The sequence below is a fragment of the Lineus longissimus genome, chromosome 1 (genome assembly GCF_910592395.1).
Source record: "Lineus longissimus chromosome 1, tnLinLong1.2, whole genome shotgun sequence".
NCBI lineage: Eukaryota > Metazoa > Nemertea > Pilidiophora > Heteronemertea > Lineidae > Lineus > Lineus longissimus.
Window position 1 is genome coordinate 4,069,067 of NC_088308.1, and position 17,851 is coordinate 4,086,917.

Below are 17,851 nucleotides of genomic sequence, written 5' to 3' on the forward strand. Positions count from 1 at the left end.
AAACAGATAGTCATCAGGCATAGTAAAACTTCGCTGATAAAGCGCGCGCCGCTTTCGGGCTGAATCTGACTGCATGGTGACTATGGATTCGTGTATATAGCTAGACGCAGGTGTGGGAAACCATTGATCACATCACTTAGCAGACGACACAACACACCGCTTTCACTGACGTCACCATTATCGGTTGTAGAGGTAGGTTGTCATGGAGACAAGTGTTTATATTGAGATTGTCCCCAGAATAATTCTGTAATATCTCTGTGCTGAATCCTGGAATCCGCCAAATCGGGAGATCTGAAAATACACCGACGAATACGCTTTAGAGAGAGGCATGTTTATTTCGGGCAATATTCTCTGGTTATCATCTAATCATAGAGATATGGTAGATACATGCTAAAGTGGTATCTGGATGTGATCATCACCTGTTCTCTAGGAACAAGAATAAAAATGGCCCAGGTCTTTGGGAAGAAACAAGATTCTCGTTGGCAAACTGGCAATCGAATAAGGAAGAAATGTGCCATCTTCATCAAGCGCGGCGTGCCCTGGGAATTAAGGGCGTCAGCGGGTAAGACTATGACGCATTGGGTATATTCTGGAAGCTAAAAATAGACTTTTTGTTATTGTTGTGGGTTTCTCAAAGAGAAACGAGTGTTTACTTTTGAAGAGACACCATCATTCTCTAGAAGTGATAGAAAAACATGTCATCGCACTAATCTGAAACAATGATGATAGAAATACAAGTGTTCATTGGATTTTCAAGAATAAAAACGAGAGATGAAACAAACGACGGACACCATCACAGAAATTCCCGCCACATATGGACCCGTTGTGGATGTTAACAACAGATCGTGCCACTCACTTCCTATGCCAAGGATATGAAACAAGAGGGGGGAATATCTGTCGAAGTATCAATCATTGAATCAATCGAAAATTCATTGGTCCTTGTATATGTAAAGCACTTAGGTGGTTGTTCTAAGATCGCCTTTTCAAATCATAAGTCACCCTTTCGACTTAGGCCACAACGGTTGACCATCAACGCCTACTTTTGAAGTATGTCTCGGAGAACTTTGCGAAGTGGATATTGAAATGTATAATCGGCAACGAGAAGGCCCAGAATTAAGACACAAAGAAGAAGAAGAAACGAAGATCCATTGAACCTTTGCGTCCGATGGCCGAAAGCACTCGGGCGCAAAGGTTCAATGGACTGACATAACTCAACCAGAGTCCTTTATTTGAAAGGCTCTGATACAACTCAGCTCGACCTGCAAAATGACACCCGCCCGCGGAAAGTCAACGGCGTGTTTTGTCCGTTGATTAATTCTTGACACGCAGCTTGTTAGCTCATAATGCATGTCGGGGTAGGACCGGATCCCTGACATCCGTTTCCAGGGCCGTACACTTCTGTTCAAGTCGGATGTTGTGACATTTACTGCTTTCACACTGAGCGCGCGGCGGTACATTGAGTTGGAGATTTGTACAACGGTTTGCCCAATGTGCTCGTGAATAACTTTATCATAATTCTGTATCTAATTCGGTGGTCATCAATAATTCTCGGTTCAGCATCTTGGATAGGCAGTCTTCGGTTAATCGTAGACATTCTGTGCATTGCACGTCGAAAACAAGGAATTCGTCTTCTCAAATCGTAATGCGAGTGATACGGAACCTCACTTATCTCTGAAAAATTGTTCACTTGCTTTTCCTGACATTTCTACGCATACCCATTGCTTGACTGAAATATTGTTATCAATCATCAGATAACAAATTACACAGACATTACGTGATCCACCGGCGGTTTTTTTGCGGTTCTGTGATGACGTCATATTCAAAGCCTGCAGCCATTTTGATTAAGTTGATGTAAATATAGCAACACAATTAAACGATCGTTGGTCGTTCTGAACATTCATAGGCGATCTTTGAAATAACATTGAAAATACTATCGGGTAGATGAATGAAAGTTGAAAAATAATGTTAATATTGGAAAACGAATTTCTGAGCAGGAAATATTATTATCATGTGATGTTTTGATGACGTCCGCGTATTGGTTCATCTGCGCGTACTGAGGAAAAAGTCACGGGGGGTGTCTGAAATAATTGGCACGCAAAATCTTGACAATCTTGGCAGGATTTATTTATTGGGAATCTATTCGCACTAATAATTACTCCACTGCTACCCTCGGGTACAGCCGAAGGTCATGTGGATAAACGCTCTGTCAAAGGCAGGTGAACATCACAAACGAAAACAAGATGCAGTGGTCGATAGCAAACACTGAAATATTGACATATTCTCCTCTTGTTTTATTGTAAACAGAGCACATATTGATTCTTAAGAAGTCTAGGAACCACGCCCAATCGTCCAGGCCACCGGTCGAATCGAAGGTTGAGTAGGTAGGGGGAAAGTCACGACTGGAATCTGTCATTATGTTCACATTGTATAAACAATTTAACGAAAATTAGAACTGACAGAACACGGAACTATCGAGCCACGCCCTATATTGCAGCACGGCCGATGCTTGGTCGAACTAGATGATATTGACAGAAATATACGTAAATCGCCTTCTAAAAGAATTTTTATCCCAAATTTCCTCCTGTGCCACCAGAAACTTCAAAATCCGCGGAGGCCTTTTAGATGCAACGTTCTTCAACAGCTTCAACGACCAAAGGCAAAGGTAGGCTATGCTTTTCACCAAAAATGGGTGCAACGTGGTACCTGTAATTCTGTAAATTATTCACATCAACAACTCATATCTTGGTTGTTACCCAGAGAATAGAATTTGAGACGGCCATTTTACTTCGATTTAAACGATGAAATACAAGTCGAAGCCGAGGGGCTGACGGTAGAACACGACGCCACGTCTCATGTCACGTGACCCATAATGGCGGCGGAAGCTTTAATTAGCGGCAGAATGGATAGGCGTCATTAGAACGGAAACCCATGATCAGAGAGAGGCACTCAGGCAGACGGCGAAGGATTCCCAGCGCGAATGGGCGGTACGAATTAGATAAACACGATAATTAATCAGAAAACCATTTGAGACGCAGGCAAAGCCAGGGATGTTTACAGGTGCTTCAAATCCCACACACGGAGAATAAGGATGACAAATTGAAGGCTAGAATGCTGTTTATCAAGTATATCGATCCGGCAGTGGAGCCAGGACAAACTCGGGAAAAGTAGTTGGAAATTGCCTTATCACAGCCGGCCAGTACAATTAAGTACCAGAAAGCTGCCATGACGTCATTCGGAAAAAACATCCAGCGCACATAATTATTATCATCAGTCTTAATTAGTCCGTTTGGAATTTTTCAGATTCCAATTTTACATAAAATTACAACACTAATGGAAAACTGTAGCTGTTTTTATAAAAAAACAACCGGAACTGCTATGTTATTAGTAAACGGAGATAAGACACAGCCATCCATTGACGCACCGCACTATGAATCGATATAGTGAGGAACGCTAAAGTACATAGATCCATCCTGTGTATCAGGATATTGATAGGTGTAAACAACGTCTGCAAGCGAAAATAAATGAACCGACACCACTATTCCATGATTTTCTTTTTAAAAATTGTTGGATAATGCAATGGAGTTTTCATGCTAGTTTCGATTCCCGATTCCTGAAGTCAACGACAGGATGTTTCGCCGACGGGACGATGGCCGATTGCTTCTTGACGAGATAACCGGCTCACAGATCAAGTCCACCCTTAATTCAATTATGCCATCAGACGACTGGTATTGACTGTTTGCTCGATCGAGATACAGACGAGCTGTCAGATGACACTTCCATTCAACGGTGTACCCGAATCATCAATCCTATTTGTTCAGTAATTAATAGACATTGCTTGGGCTATATGTATGTTGATTCACTGCTAGCTCTAGCTAAAGGGCAAATCTGTCCGGAGCAACAGGTGTGCGACAATACGGAAGGAATATCTCCCATATGAAATAAATGAATGTACATGGATGACATTTATAATGTTTTGAACATCTTTACAATGGCAAACCTATTACTTAATACATGTATGTACATGATTGTTATAGGTTTTTGGCACCACCTATATGGGCGAGTTTCCATCCATATTGGGGTATACCTGGATGGGAGCAGCCCAATCGATCGCCTATACTCAAGATAGAAATCACAAAGTCAAATTAAAAACGCTGGGCTTATAAAAATGGCCCTTCTAGGGCGTCTTGAACATGAAGCAGATCGGTGCGATTAGGCATACGCTGCATACATCAAGTACACAAAGACCCACCTAGCTCAAAGCATGCCAGGGGTCTTGTATTGTACATGTCAATATCTAGCATCTCCTGAACATTAAAACATTGTGAAATAACACGCGTTTGAAAACCGAAATCATAAAAAATCACCTGTATGTCTATAGCTTATAGATTTATCGAGTATCAGGTACAATCCTATATGTTTAATAATTCTTCAACACTGGGTATTGCGACGGGAGGAGCGTCTCTTCAGCCTCTAGTTTCAAAGATGACTGCGGGCAAAGCCTGGGCTATGAACCACTTCACTACAGTAGCCAGAAATTTCGGTCCGACGTGCGATGACGCACGTTTTTCGGTCTGATGACGCAATGTACTACGATGCATGACGCATTGCACATCATTACGTCATTGCCGGGAGTGACGCTATAGAGTCGAATAACGTCAAAAATGTCCAGTAGTGAAGTGGTTTTAACAATCAATGCCACTAGTTTGCTATCCTTCAAAAACAAACATGTCTCAAGCTATGTTACGGCCAGAGGAGAGCTGCAATGGTCTACGAGAACTGCAATGCGGCGGTTGTTTCTGCGAAATTTAGTCTCTGGTGTATCAGCGAGAACTTAACAGTAAAAGCGCCACCCCGGAAACCTAAAACGGAAGCGCCGCCCGAAATGCTATTTTTAGAACCAGCACGCTCGCTTCGAACATTAGCCTATTTGCGTACTGCCCGTGGATGAGTCCTTTTCGACTCAAATTAAATAGATAGCAACATATTTCTATTATTAAGGAAATGGGAATGAGTTTCCATGGTAACTGGGAATACTATTCTTTGGTGTCAGGTACGGGGATTGTTCATGGTGGCTATGCAGGTAACTGAATGAGATCGTGATGGTGGCATCAGGATAGCTCACAGGATCGTGTCGCCATAACCGAGGGACAAGCTAACTGACATATATAAAGTGATATGAAAAGTCCCATCGAAGGACGTATTTAGGCTGTAACAACCAACCGTTCTTCAGAACTCGGCAAGGTCGCCTACATTCGATCAGCAACAGGGTCTGGTACACGTGTGTACTTGTCACATGCCATCTTGGAATCCTCTTTCCACGCATCCAGCATATTACTCCAAATCATCCAGGCTGAATCAATATGCATACATTAAGCCATGGTTCAATCCATGCTGAATCAGCATGCATATCAAGCTGAATCAGTATGCATGAATACATCAAGCTTATTTACTCAATCCACGCTGGTTCAGTATGCATAAATCAAGATAATGACTCAATCCACGCTGGATCAGTACGCATACATCAAGCTAAAGACCCGATCCACGCTGAATCAGTGTGCATAAATCAAGATAATGATTCAATCCACGCTGGATCAGTACGCATACATCAAGCTAAAGACCCGATCCACGCCGAATCAGTGTGCATGCATCAAGCGAATGACTCAATCCACGCTGGATCAGTATGATTACATCAAGCTAAAGACCCAATCCACGCCGAATCAGTGTGCATGCATCAAGCGAATGACTCAATCCACGCTGGATCAGTATGATTACATCAAGCTAAAGACCCAATCCACGCCGAATCAGTGTGCATGCATCAAGCGAATGACTCAATCCACGCTGGATCAGTATGATTACATCAAGCGAAAGACGGAATAAATTTTGACCGGGAAGTTTAACATTATGCTTCAGTCGGTGTCGTTTTGCCCTATGGCAGCAAGTAACAGTCGCATCAAACGTTGACCCATAGACGCGTGATACTTCGGTTGAAACTGAGTTGGACTGACCTCTGTTTATCCTTTTGAAGCCCATCATGTATTCGTTGGGGGTATAACCCAGCTGTCAACTATAAGCAGCTGGATTATACCCCCAACGAATACATTCCTCTCACAGCCCTCTGCGCGCTTGGTTTAGGTTTACAGTCATCTTAAAAGAGTTATTCCCCTGCAGCTCGATATGTAGCAATCAGACGCTCATCAAAATCACCCCGATAACCCATGTATGCAATCAAGGTATTCAATAATCAGGCTAAGGTGATCGGAGACTTCTGGTAGCGCCAACACGCACCTTTGCCCGGGGTCTTCTTACTTACTTGCGTAAATGGTCCCTGGGCTGTGATCGCTTCCACAATCATCTAGGCAAGTCGGTATTAGGTAGTGACGTCGCTCTGACGTCAAATCAAACAAACGCATTGGTAATTTAACAACAGAGTGCAACATATAGACTTTGAACGTGTGTCTATGATTAATGGGTTTTTCTTCACAGCTGAACGCCGAGGCATACATAAAAGTGCTTCTTGATATTTTTCACCAAGGTTACCACAACACCAAATAATCGAAGAGGGTGAGAGGTACAAATATCGACACCTGTATACATCATTATACGAGTAATTATCTGATTCTATTTTTATTTCAAAATTCATTATACGAGTAATACATCATTATACGAGTAATCATCTGATTCTATTTTTATTTCAAAATTTTACATTACGTTTTAATACCTTAAAGATAGGGTACCAGTTTTGATAGCGTAAACATGCCGATAACATTACGTTTCCGCCACCTACATGTACGGAAGCGTTCCCTTCACGCAAATCAAGTATTGCATTCACTGAGATAAGCGCTAAACGTCCATCCCTCCCACAGCCTTCCATGTATGTACAGAGGGATCTTTGGCGATTTTATGAGCGTAGCATCTGTGCCATTTGAAGCGGGTCTCATATAGAATTCGGCGATAAACCTCCCGCTTTCTTAATTCCCTCATCACTTTTAATGAGACTTTAAAGGTAATCGTAAAACTTTCATTAATTTTAATTTTCTCGTTTCTTTCTAAAGCACACTTAGCACGGCGAGGTGCAAATGAATGCGTCAAAGGTAATTTGAATTAGTCATTGGTTTAATTGAATGAGATCTAAATGGAATGATTAGTATTTTTCGCTCGGCTCGGAGTACGCAAATGATTTATTTAGATTGGTACAGGGTGGGCGATGAGCCTTTTTATCACCCGTAAGATATTGGCGGTGTTCTCCCGAAACACTGTGGTTCGATGACGGAAAAGGTGCAAAGCTTCAGATAGCAGTGACCTTAAATTACAAACTAGTTGGAATCTCTTGTTCCACGGACACATTTTCCTTGGACAGAATTTCTTGCCACACCGAGAACAACCACACTGAGTTGTAACATGATAGATCTATTGTTTGACGTCATCAAGGCATCTGCTCCCGAAAATGTGAAAAGCTATGACGATTTCACAGATTCTGCTCGGTTGCGACCGTCGCCAATTAATATTGTACGTAGGTAAACATGTTTTGATTATATCAGGTTCGCCACAAACACGCTTTGAGACGGTCGTGACAATCTCTATAAACCGTGCTAATAAATATTGTTAACGGTCACTTCGTCATCCTTAATTAACACTTACGGCTTCTCTGGACTATTACCGACGTCTGAAGGAGATGCTTATGGTTTGAATTACTTGCTTAATCTCGACAACAGGTCGATCATAGACAGGTTGCGCAATCTGTTCGAACGATAAAGTAGGGGCTGTGCTGATACATTAGATTGGTACACATGTAGGGTTTTAAATACATTTATGCGACACACGTACATCGTCATTATGATTACCTGCTCTTGCCGCTTTAGGCCTATGGACCCACGTGGAGCTCTTGCGTGGGGGTCGATGTTACCGAGATCAGCTCTGATAACCCGTTGATAAGACAGTAGAACAATGAGGATGTAGGCCTAGGTGCGAGCGGCCTTTGTTTGAAGACAATAGACTGTGGATTGGGCGAGGCCTGAATTCTCATAACAGCCTGGTAGGTGGCATAGGAGATTGATTTAATCGTTGATTTAAAAATTCATTTACATACTTCGCACGGCGTCGTTCGTAGCTCGTTGCAATGGCTACGAAACCTACATTTAACATAAATTTTGAATATCGATGTGCTCTCGGGACTATAGGAAGCAATCAGCAGGGGTGTCGCCAATGGCTAATGATATCCTTGAACGGGAGCTGGTGACGCACTCAGCGGATAGAGACAATCAATTAACGCTATGATTTATTAGAATAGCTTGTGATTAATGTCAGTTGTGATTGCACGCTCGGCTTTTGATACTGCGGATGGTTATGAATCCGTCGGGTACTCGATGAGGTTGCTCTTGACCACCTTACTAATACTGGCTTATGTTGTTTTGGACTGCCTTTGCCATTGTCATTGACCTTATTACACAGGAAAAGTCATTGATGGGTACACGGATGAATCTCTGACGCTTATTACAAACCACGTGTCACACTCGGATCCGATCAGATTCTATGATCTGCCATCATAGTACATGTAATTGCATCATCACAGTAACTATCTCATGCACCATATATTCGTCCCATACATCGATCATGTGTGTATACTTTATGACTAGCCTCCCCCACAATATTCATAAGATGAGAGATCTGATAATCCAATGTTGAGACCTATTGGAATGACATTACATACGGAACATGGCTATCAATATTTCCAATACCATTTTTCGTCGTTATCATCATGTGATCACCAGAGCAGTCTACAAAAACGTTCTGGCATCTTTTATAGAACTTCCAGCGGTATATTGCCTCCGTCGCCTCCTCCCACGCGTTATCTGGAAGCTGAGCAATGTCAATACATTGAGGGTCAAGAAGCTTTTATCGTGTCGACCGTACTTTGATGACAATCGTTCAGTGGTTTAGTTGTATACATAATCTAGTTTCACCGTTTCTGAATATTCAAGCCTAGCCCCGCTAGATATTATGCACATGTTTCTTCGATGCCATTCATTGTTTCAATTTGACTAGACAATGTAATGGACGAACGGCTCAAGTGTACCGATTGCCATGGCGTCTTGTCCGTGACCTTTTAGTGGATTTCGTAGAAAAATACGCACATTGCACTATGTACTGATCAAAGGTGTATCTGTACCTAGCGGTAAGTTATTTTGAAGACGGAAGCGATTGGTCAAACATCAAACACCATCTGCTAACCAAATGGTTAAGTTTTATTATTAAATTCCATCAGCCGGCCGGATTCGTGTGGATTCATAAATCACGTGGCAACGAGAACACAGCATCATTAACGAAAATGAAAATACAATATTTCACAAGGTTGAAAAATATGAAGGAATAACGAAATAAATTAAAGGTATACGCCGGTGGTACTTCAGACTGATATTTTTTACAGGCTGTTTGGGCGTGATTTATCAAACATTAGTGTTTTTAATTCCATTAGCCAGAGTCTGTGTGGGATTTATAAATCACGTGGCAACGAGAATGCAAAGACGATACTTCACAAGATTGAAGAAAATGAACGAAATAGATGAAAGATACGCCGGTGGTACTTCAGATTGATAGTTTGCTTAGGCTGTTTGGTCCTCCATCCCATTGGAATTTACCGCTTATCAACAATGATCAATGGCGGACTAAACGTTATTTGCATGTGAACTTTTCTCTTTAATCAAAGTGATAGCGAATCAATTTCGAGATGTTTCAAAATAGAATTGATGGACGAAAGTGAAATTGAAATCGACAGCAAGGTAATGAGGACGACGTTTTGGATTCAGTTTGAAAGCTAAGCACGAAGAAATCGAATCATTTTGCTAATGACAGACCATCAAATTATCCTTAATAAAGATTTACCGTGAACATGTTGAACTTCTGTCAGAGTTATGGACGATTATAGGACAAGAACGTGCCATGTGTATTGTAATAAGCACCGAAAGACTCCCATTTTGACATCCTATCTCCTGCCTATATTTCCCCTTTAAGACATCAAGGTATAACTTTTCATGTGATCAACGTAAGAACCTAGCGAATGTACGTCATCGCGATAAAATGCCCGGGCAATTTTCCTGGGGTCTGTCATCGCCAATGTAGAACATAAGCCCCTTTGTTTCCGCCCATTGACTATCAGCGTAAGCTTGGCGGCGTTGTACGTAAGCGGGACCAAGGAGATGAATCTGTGACGCTGGAACAGGTTCATTTCTACCGTTGGTTCTCGCTGACGAAGGGTTGCTATGCAAAACTCTCTGTTGACAAGCCAACCATTGGCAGAAAACAGGTCCCTCATACGGTAGGGATATGCTGATGGTTCCCCTAACTTCCCGAACTGCGCCACTGCGCAACTCGTCACTTTGCAGACTATGCGCCATCGAGGGTCAAGGCGGCTATGCGCTGGCCAAGTAGCTAACCATCACATCTGTTCATTTGTCACTTGTGGGCAAACTATGAATTCGGACGATGATCATATACATATCGTCCTACAATTCATTCCGTAACTTAATAACCTGGGCGTGGTTCACGTCCGTTGTTAAATAACAATCTGTCCAACGCATCATCAAATGGCTGATATTCACCACCATACAGTAAATGCACGTACTTCTGCCTTAAAGCCACTTCAAGCTACATACAACGATCTTACACAGCATCCAAGATGCTTCCTTTTGATTCTCAACGTTTTTCTTCCCGTTTGCCGGTTGACTGTACTGCTGCTCAAGAGCCTTCTAATCTCATTGCTTCCTTTGATCTCAAGGCAGAAGTGGGTGTATAGCTGGGCCAGTCATCTATGACATTTCAAGACAAGCCGAGCACAAACAGAGCGGCACTATATATCAGTCCAATTGACGTATGCCTTCGTCGTTTTAATTATGCCCTGGCACTTTATCTCATTACGAGTCGTCTTCTCCTGAGGAGGAGCATCCTGGCAAAAATTGTTTTCAATATACTTCGCATGTCGATATTTCATGACGTATAGGTAAAAAAACGAGTCTCGGGATGGAAGAGGAGTGCATTATAGATGAAGTTTAGGTCAAAGGTCAATTGTCATCAAAGGACACAGTCTACTTCATTTATATATCTTTCCTGGAGGTACATGTATATGTACATTTGACATATCCCTTCTATTTCCATTAGTCAAGAAGTCTGATTCGAATAGGGAGCGCTATGGACGACACGTTATCAGTTCTAGTGAGCAACCAACCTATACATGTAGGAGAGGAGTGATAATGCCTGATAACTGGTGGATCATCAAAGAGACTTTGCCAAGTTTTAACCATAGCAAGAAAATATACGGACCTATCCTTGGTGTAAGAGTCTATTTCTGTTGCAATGTGTCATTCTGTAGGAATCATTCTTCCACCTACAGTAATCTCCCCTAAGTTCCATAATTGAACAGATAGTAAAAATAGCGTGGGAAGAACTTCAGGACAAACAAGACAGCTCAGCGAATTAATTAAAGGTATTTGCTCTAACAACATAAGGTTGGAAGAAACATCCCTGTGCTATCTGCTGCAAGAACTCCTCTGATTCGTGGATAAGGGAAGCAAAACGACCATCAAAATGATTAAAATGATTCACAATTTATTTTGAGCCTTATCTATGCTCATTGACAATCCTGTCGACGTTGTGACTATATATACTAATTTGAGTCACAGGAATATCGCGGGGGAGGGAGACGAAAAATAGATTTTATGAATAAAAACGTGTCAATTATGGTCATGTTATTCTTGGATATAAACATTTATTAAGCTTCCGTCGTCTGCCCCTCAGGGAGCCATGGCAGTGTTTAAAGGCAGAATATTCTAAATTAAGGCTTTCAGCCGATTATCCCATTCATTTTACGCCTGACGACATTTTAAGATTGAAAAACGTCCCAGCCAGCCTTTCGAGTAAATTACTGGGTAACAGCTGGTGAAATATCTTGAGCCGGTGATTTCAGGGAAATGGCGCATTTTACGAGGTAAATCGAGTCTTGAGGGGTGTGATGTTGAAAGGGTGGAGTTCAGACTCCGGTACGTCTGGAAAACAGGTTTTTTTCATTGACAGAAAAACATTCTGAATGATTGAGATGTACGGGTTGATAAATAGCATTTTGAATGCTCATCCTAAACAAACCTCTAAGCTTGAAAGTTGTGAGTCAAGAATTTGAGTCAAGAAAAAACAAATTAAAAAAGATTTCAATCAGTGGTTTCCGCAAAGAGCACTAAGTTGATGTGGCATTTGGGCTTCTGAAGCTGACGATACATGTAGCTACACAAACTTCAGTTTCGCCGTCTGTAAATTGGCCGACTCGCATTCTTGACGGATGCGTCATTTTGGAACACCCCGTAGATTGTCTCAGAGTATACCTTGCTCTAATAAAAACCTTGCTATCATTCAAGGGAATACTAGTATGCCAAAAAACGTACGCCAGTACAGTGCAACGGGCTCCTTCGCCTTCATGATGATTACCAGAAACGTAATTAACGCCATCTACAGTCTCTCTGAGAAATTAGAGGCACTTGCAAGAAACTATGGCCGAGTTTGGGCTGATAAGCACCACAGAGTCATGTATTAAAAAACATCACTTCTCTGATCTATCCTTGATTTGTGGTATGAGAGGGTAGGAACTACATGTAGTAAGAAACAAATACTAGTATATGCAAAAATACTATTTTCCTCGCACTGAAAGGCAACACTGTAGACGACCGAAAGGCCATATAATACGATGACGCCATCTCACCAGTTTACCTAGAATCTAAATCAATCAGGGCGGTACTTGTAAAAGTGAGAAGTCAATCAAATTCAAACCTCATTCACTGATGACCTTCCACGTGCCGACTTACCGAGCGGTGAACGTCAATCCCAAAATCTCCTCAAAATACGCGCAACGCCGGTAGCTGAGATCGGCATGGACCTTCCACTCATCGCGTCACTTGGTGAAACAATAACGAGATAAACGTTTGATTTCAGATTTTGTTCGCAGATGGCACTATGCTGGAGAACAGAATCAACACAGCCAAGACCAATGCGAACTGGTGAAGTGATAAAGTCCGACTATCATAACGTCAACTTTGCTGACCGGCAAGCATAACTCCGATTGGTACTGCTGATAGTGATAGGACAAGCCCAAGTACCGTGGTGTGCAAGTTTGCACAATTATTTACAAGCAACTTCACCATAGGCTACAAAAATAGCTCAGTCCTTGACCGAAAAAGATGTGGTTAGCTTGTTGAAAGCGTTTGTTGGCATAAAATCGCATTTAGCCACGATTCCAGAGTGTGTTTTGACTTTTAAGAAATACTCAGCAAGACCGAAGGTCTCCGACGTTTTATCACAGACAGAAGAACAAATCGATATTCAGAATCTGGACCCCCGCAGCTGTCACATCCTGAAACTCACTTTTTTTACTCCTACGTCATATTTGGGAATTTATTGAAAATCCTGGCGTTTGAGGTTGCATTTGTTGGTGTCTATTTGCCAAAGAGTACATTAAAATCTACAGCAGCACAACTGTTATAAGAACCTTCGGTGTTGATTCTGTGTTATCATCTCAGAACTCCCAGGTTTCCACCAATGACGTCAGTCACAGCAATAGGAACAATACAGCTGACGCCGACGGGAAGGCAAGACCAACAGCTGGGCGAGATGGCGTGCCGGGGTTTCATTTACCGGCTATTGTCAGAGAGCGAGATAAGGGGAAGCTTTCAGTTTGCTGACGTCAGTCGAAGGAAATGCTATTAGAACGAGTGATGAGGAGGAGATTGAGTCTATGAAGAACCCATCCGCTTCCGCAGGATGAAATTAAGGCTGTCTTTCGGGGAAATATTGGCCCTGTTTTTAGATACTGCTGAGGGGAGTGATTATCTTGCGTCTCGAATCGTAAGATAAGAAAACCTCTAAAACAAACGGGGAAACTGGCGGGGACGTTTTATAGGTTTCAAAGTACATGCAACGTGTACAACATCACATATATAATATATACAGGACAATGGTCTAAGGAGGTTTACGTTGACAATGATTCAATCTATGACATTTGACTAGATGGCATTTAATTTGTGGCTGCATCGCATAATGAACAAGCAATAAAAACGTGACGTCTGTATCTACAGCGCTGGCTATCATCTATTGATTTTGAGTGGTACATGCGGTGAGCGATATCTGATGTTGCCACACCAAGGAGAGATATTGTGTGTGAAGTGTTTTTGTTGGTTATGAATAGTGACAGCTCTACGACATGATGTGTACGGTTTTAAGTAAACTAGCGCCTTGGGGTTTCATTGGCAAGCAGAACACTGCATTCCAGCACAAATTTTTATATTGTGATTGAATTCTTATTTGGTTGTATCTTAATTCCTTAAAGAACAAGCTGTACCAACAGAAATAACTGCACACCATGTTGGCCCATGCTAGCTCGATCACCATTCGAATAACGTCTGCATACTACTACTGCTCCAGTGCCCTCACTCCTCTGGCGTTTACCAAACCAACCAGCGGTACCGGAGAAATAAAAGAGTGCAACATTTGAATACCAAACTACATTTCCTTCTCATCATCCATCAGTAATGTTAGTTCCACATCCGCCTTTGTTTTGTCCAATTAGCATTACCTATAAGCTGAGGACTGACTTCCTCGGTCTTCTTTCTGACAGGAATAGTAACGTTTTTGTTTGACGCAGTGTGCATACGTTATGGTTTAAAAGGGGCTTTAAAGTGTCTTGAGATACAAGAGTAAGAGCGAGAGTAGACGTAGAAAATGTCCCCTTCGAAAAGGCTCATTTTTAATTTCCTTCGGCTGTTGTTGGACACCTCCCGGTTGAGCATTTTCTTAATACCATTATAATGTGAGTCTGAGCTACAGCGTCAATCTCCTAGCGGGCCCGAGGCAGCCCGTAATGCATCTTAATTGGTAAAACAGAGAGTTGCAAGAGATTAAGGGAAACTGCGCGAAGTACCATTGTAGCTTACGTCACGGCAGACGCAGGGGACTGCTGGAGAAATTGTAGGATAATTGAGAAAAACGTCGAGTACTAATAGAGTCGACTCTGTTCACTGCGTGATGTTCCCTGACGTCACTATAATACCATCATCATTGGAGGAGTGTTGAGACTTTGAGTATTATGGTCCATCCATGCAGCATCCGCTAACCGAAACATTTCGATCTCACTGATTACTGGCTTGTGAGTTGGCCACTATTATGGTCACCAACAGTCAACCTCTTAATCACATCTAAGTCAACAAGCACAGATCGCAATAGCGGATGCCAGACCATTGAGGCTTTACTTGAAAGACAAAGCATTCCAGACTATAGTAATTTGATCCTAGCCACATTGTGTTGATCACGGAAAGATACATCGTGTGAACATGGTAAACTGATGCGATACCGAGAATGAAACACGGAAGACGTGACGAGACAAGATGAGTGATGATGTCAACAAGGATATGAGCGTTCGAAGGAGACTAAGATACATCTTTAGGTCTCGTTAGGGAGTTTTTCCCGAACGTACGCGATGATGACGTGCCCAGAAAAACCTCCCTAATGAGACCTAAGCGGCGAAATGGAGAGGCCAATCGCCATGCTATTGATGTCGAGAAGTGGAGGCATGTGATGTTATTCGGAGTGGTTAGGACTGATAACTCCGAATAACACACTTTCTTAAACATCCACATTACCCCCGGGCTTACCACTAGATGGTAACAATCTGAAAAGAAGTGTGCTGTGGAGCACGGAATTTGTAGCTGGTGCGCGGAACCCGGAACTTGGAGCAGGGCGCGTGGAACCTGCACTTCTTGCTTGGAACTTCAATCTCGAAAATGTGTCTCTCTTCCCTGACGCCTTTCCGGTTTTCTTGAATCAGATTCCGCTCTGACACGACAGGTAGAAATTCAATCATCCCGGAGGAGATAGAATTTTATCGATATGTATAGATGTGACTTGAAAATCTCTCATCATGTTACCAGCAGTGTATACTCAACCCTAAAACCAGACCCGGGGGACTGAAATTACTTTCAGAACGGTCGAAACTAACTTAATTTATTTATACAGTGCTTGTTGATTACGACAATTCCATGAAGGTGAACTTACCTATCTTTGTCTTGCGATATGGTATTATCACACAAGTGTCAAAAACTATCTCCCGACAGTATTTCAATATCTAAAAAGATGAAAAAGAAACATATTCTAAGACGACAATTTCCATGGCAACATCAAAAATGATGGTAAGGAATTTTGTAAGGCAATTTATGATGTTCCGGATGTCTTCATACTTGGCTTTTTTGGACACCAAGTGGCTATACACTTAAAATGGGACAGACGCTATTCCAATAAAAGCAAAGGACTTTATCTTGGGGATTACATGTGACTCTGCGCTGATGCCATAGCTCTGTCAAACTGACTAAGATTAAGCTATTCGCGTCCAAATAATTTTGGAGAATTCTCTTCGATAGACACAAGAATCTTTCAATTTCCGTCAATGAGCTGAGATTAGCATGAGAAACAAAGAAAAGGAAATGAACTCATTACAATCCTTTACAAAATGACTAGCCGAGAGTAAATGACACTATAGATAAAGGAATTGACACCAAATTGGAGATATTGTTTGTCTCACCACGAGGACGTGGAGCTGTCATTTCCCCAAAACCTCGGCGGTATCAATTACACATTGGAGGATAAAAATATCGGTTTACCTTACGAAATACGTGCTGACCTTGAGAGGACATAATACGACACGATTGAGCAGACAGATGAGTAGTTAATTGTGAGGGGCGTAAAGCCGGAGATAGATTATTTTTGGTCCATGAAAACCCTCCAACACTACCGGATATATAATACGAAGCGCTCGATTCTTTCGTATCATCAGTTCGAGTCCTTCCTCTGGTATCCATTAAGGTAAACTGATACCTTTACCCATCGTTCAAGCTAAGATTTCCATTGAGAGCCAAGTATACAGAATAAAAGATGAAACGGATGTTGACATTGTCGCCAAGAATGAGTCTATCTCCCACGAGGGAATGCCATTCGTTCTCTGATATTACCAATGATTTAATGATGCCAATCGATCCTGGATAGTATCGATGATTTAAAGATGTCAATAGGAAAACCTTGAAGATGATTTATATCGACTTTTTATCTTCGCCATTAAATTGTGGATATCTATCGAGGTATTTACCGCTGCCAGTTGCGTAGTGATCGGGACCTGTATTGAATTGCGTATAATGAATGTAAGAAATGTGTACTGCGTCCGAATGTCAAGCTTTCCTACGATTGTTATAATAACAAATAAAAATATGCACAAGCCTTTCTGGGAATCTAAGGGTAAAGGCTAAAACGACCTCTACGCAATTTCGTTGTTTAGAGAAAACAGCAAAAACGAAATTGAAACAGGCACATTGGGACTGGCACATTACATGTATTTTCGGATAACAGGCACATTTGCTTCTGATAAACCCTTGGGTATTTCTGGCTTTCAACGCAGCCAGTCTAGCAAAATCGTTTAGAAGCAAACCCTGACAGTTCTCTCCAAATTAATCGACCAGGTTAATTTCTAGATGACCATCTGTCAGACTCAGAGACACGATCCGGCGCTCGCCGGGTCAGTTAGTGGTCTTCACTAATGGCCTGATCATCTCCCGGGTGATGCATTATTTAGAATGTGAGGCGGTAAGGGCGATGTATCACTGGGTTACAAGTGGTTGCGATGGTTGTGCGAGGGAAAAGGTCAACTGGCACTCATCGGCAACCTTTTTGGGGGAATGCTGGCAAATGTGTACTCCAATCATGAGCGGCTCCTAGATGCCGAGGTAAGATTGAACTGATGAAACTGCGTACTGTATATGTCTGCATACGGCCGACTAAT

At 42.0% G+C, this 17,851-nt stretch overlaps 1 long non-coding RNA gene across 1 annotated transcript in view; it reads right to left on the reverse strand.

Annotated features, from left to right (window-relative positions):
* Nucleotides 1-236: 236 nt before the first annotated feature.
* Nucleotides 237-17,851, reverse strand: part of LOC135482981 (uncharacterized) — a 32,367-nt gene continuing 14,752 nt past the window's right edge. The window contains exons 2-3 of the long non-coding RNA XR_010446289.1: nucleotides 16,081-16,150; nucleotides 237-291 (exon numbers count right to left, since the gene is read on the reverse strand). This is a non-coding gene — a long non-coding RNA (uncharacterized LOC135482981). The remainder of the gene's footprint in view (nucleotides 292-16,080; nucleotides 16,151-17,851) is intronic.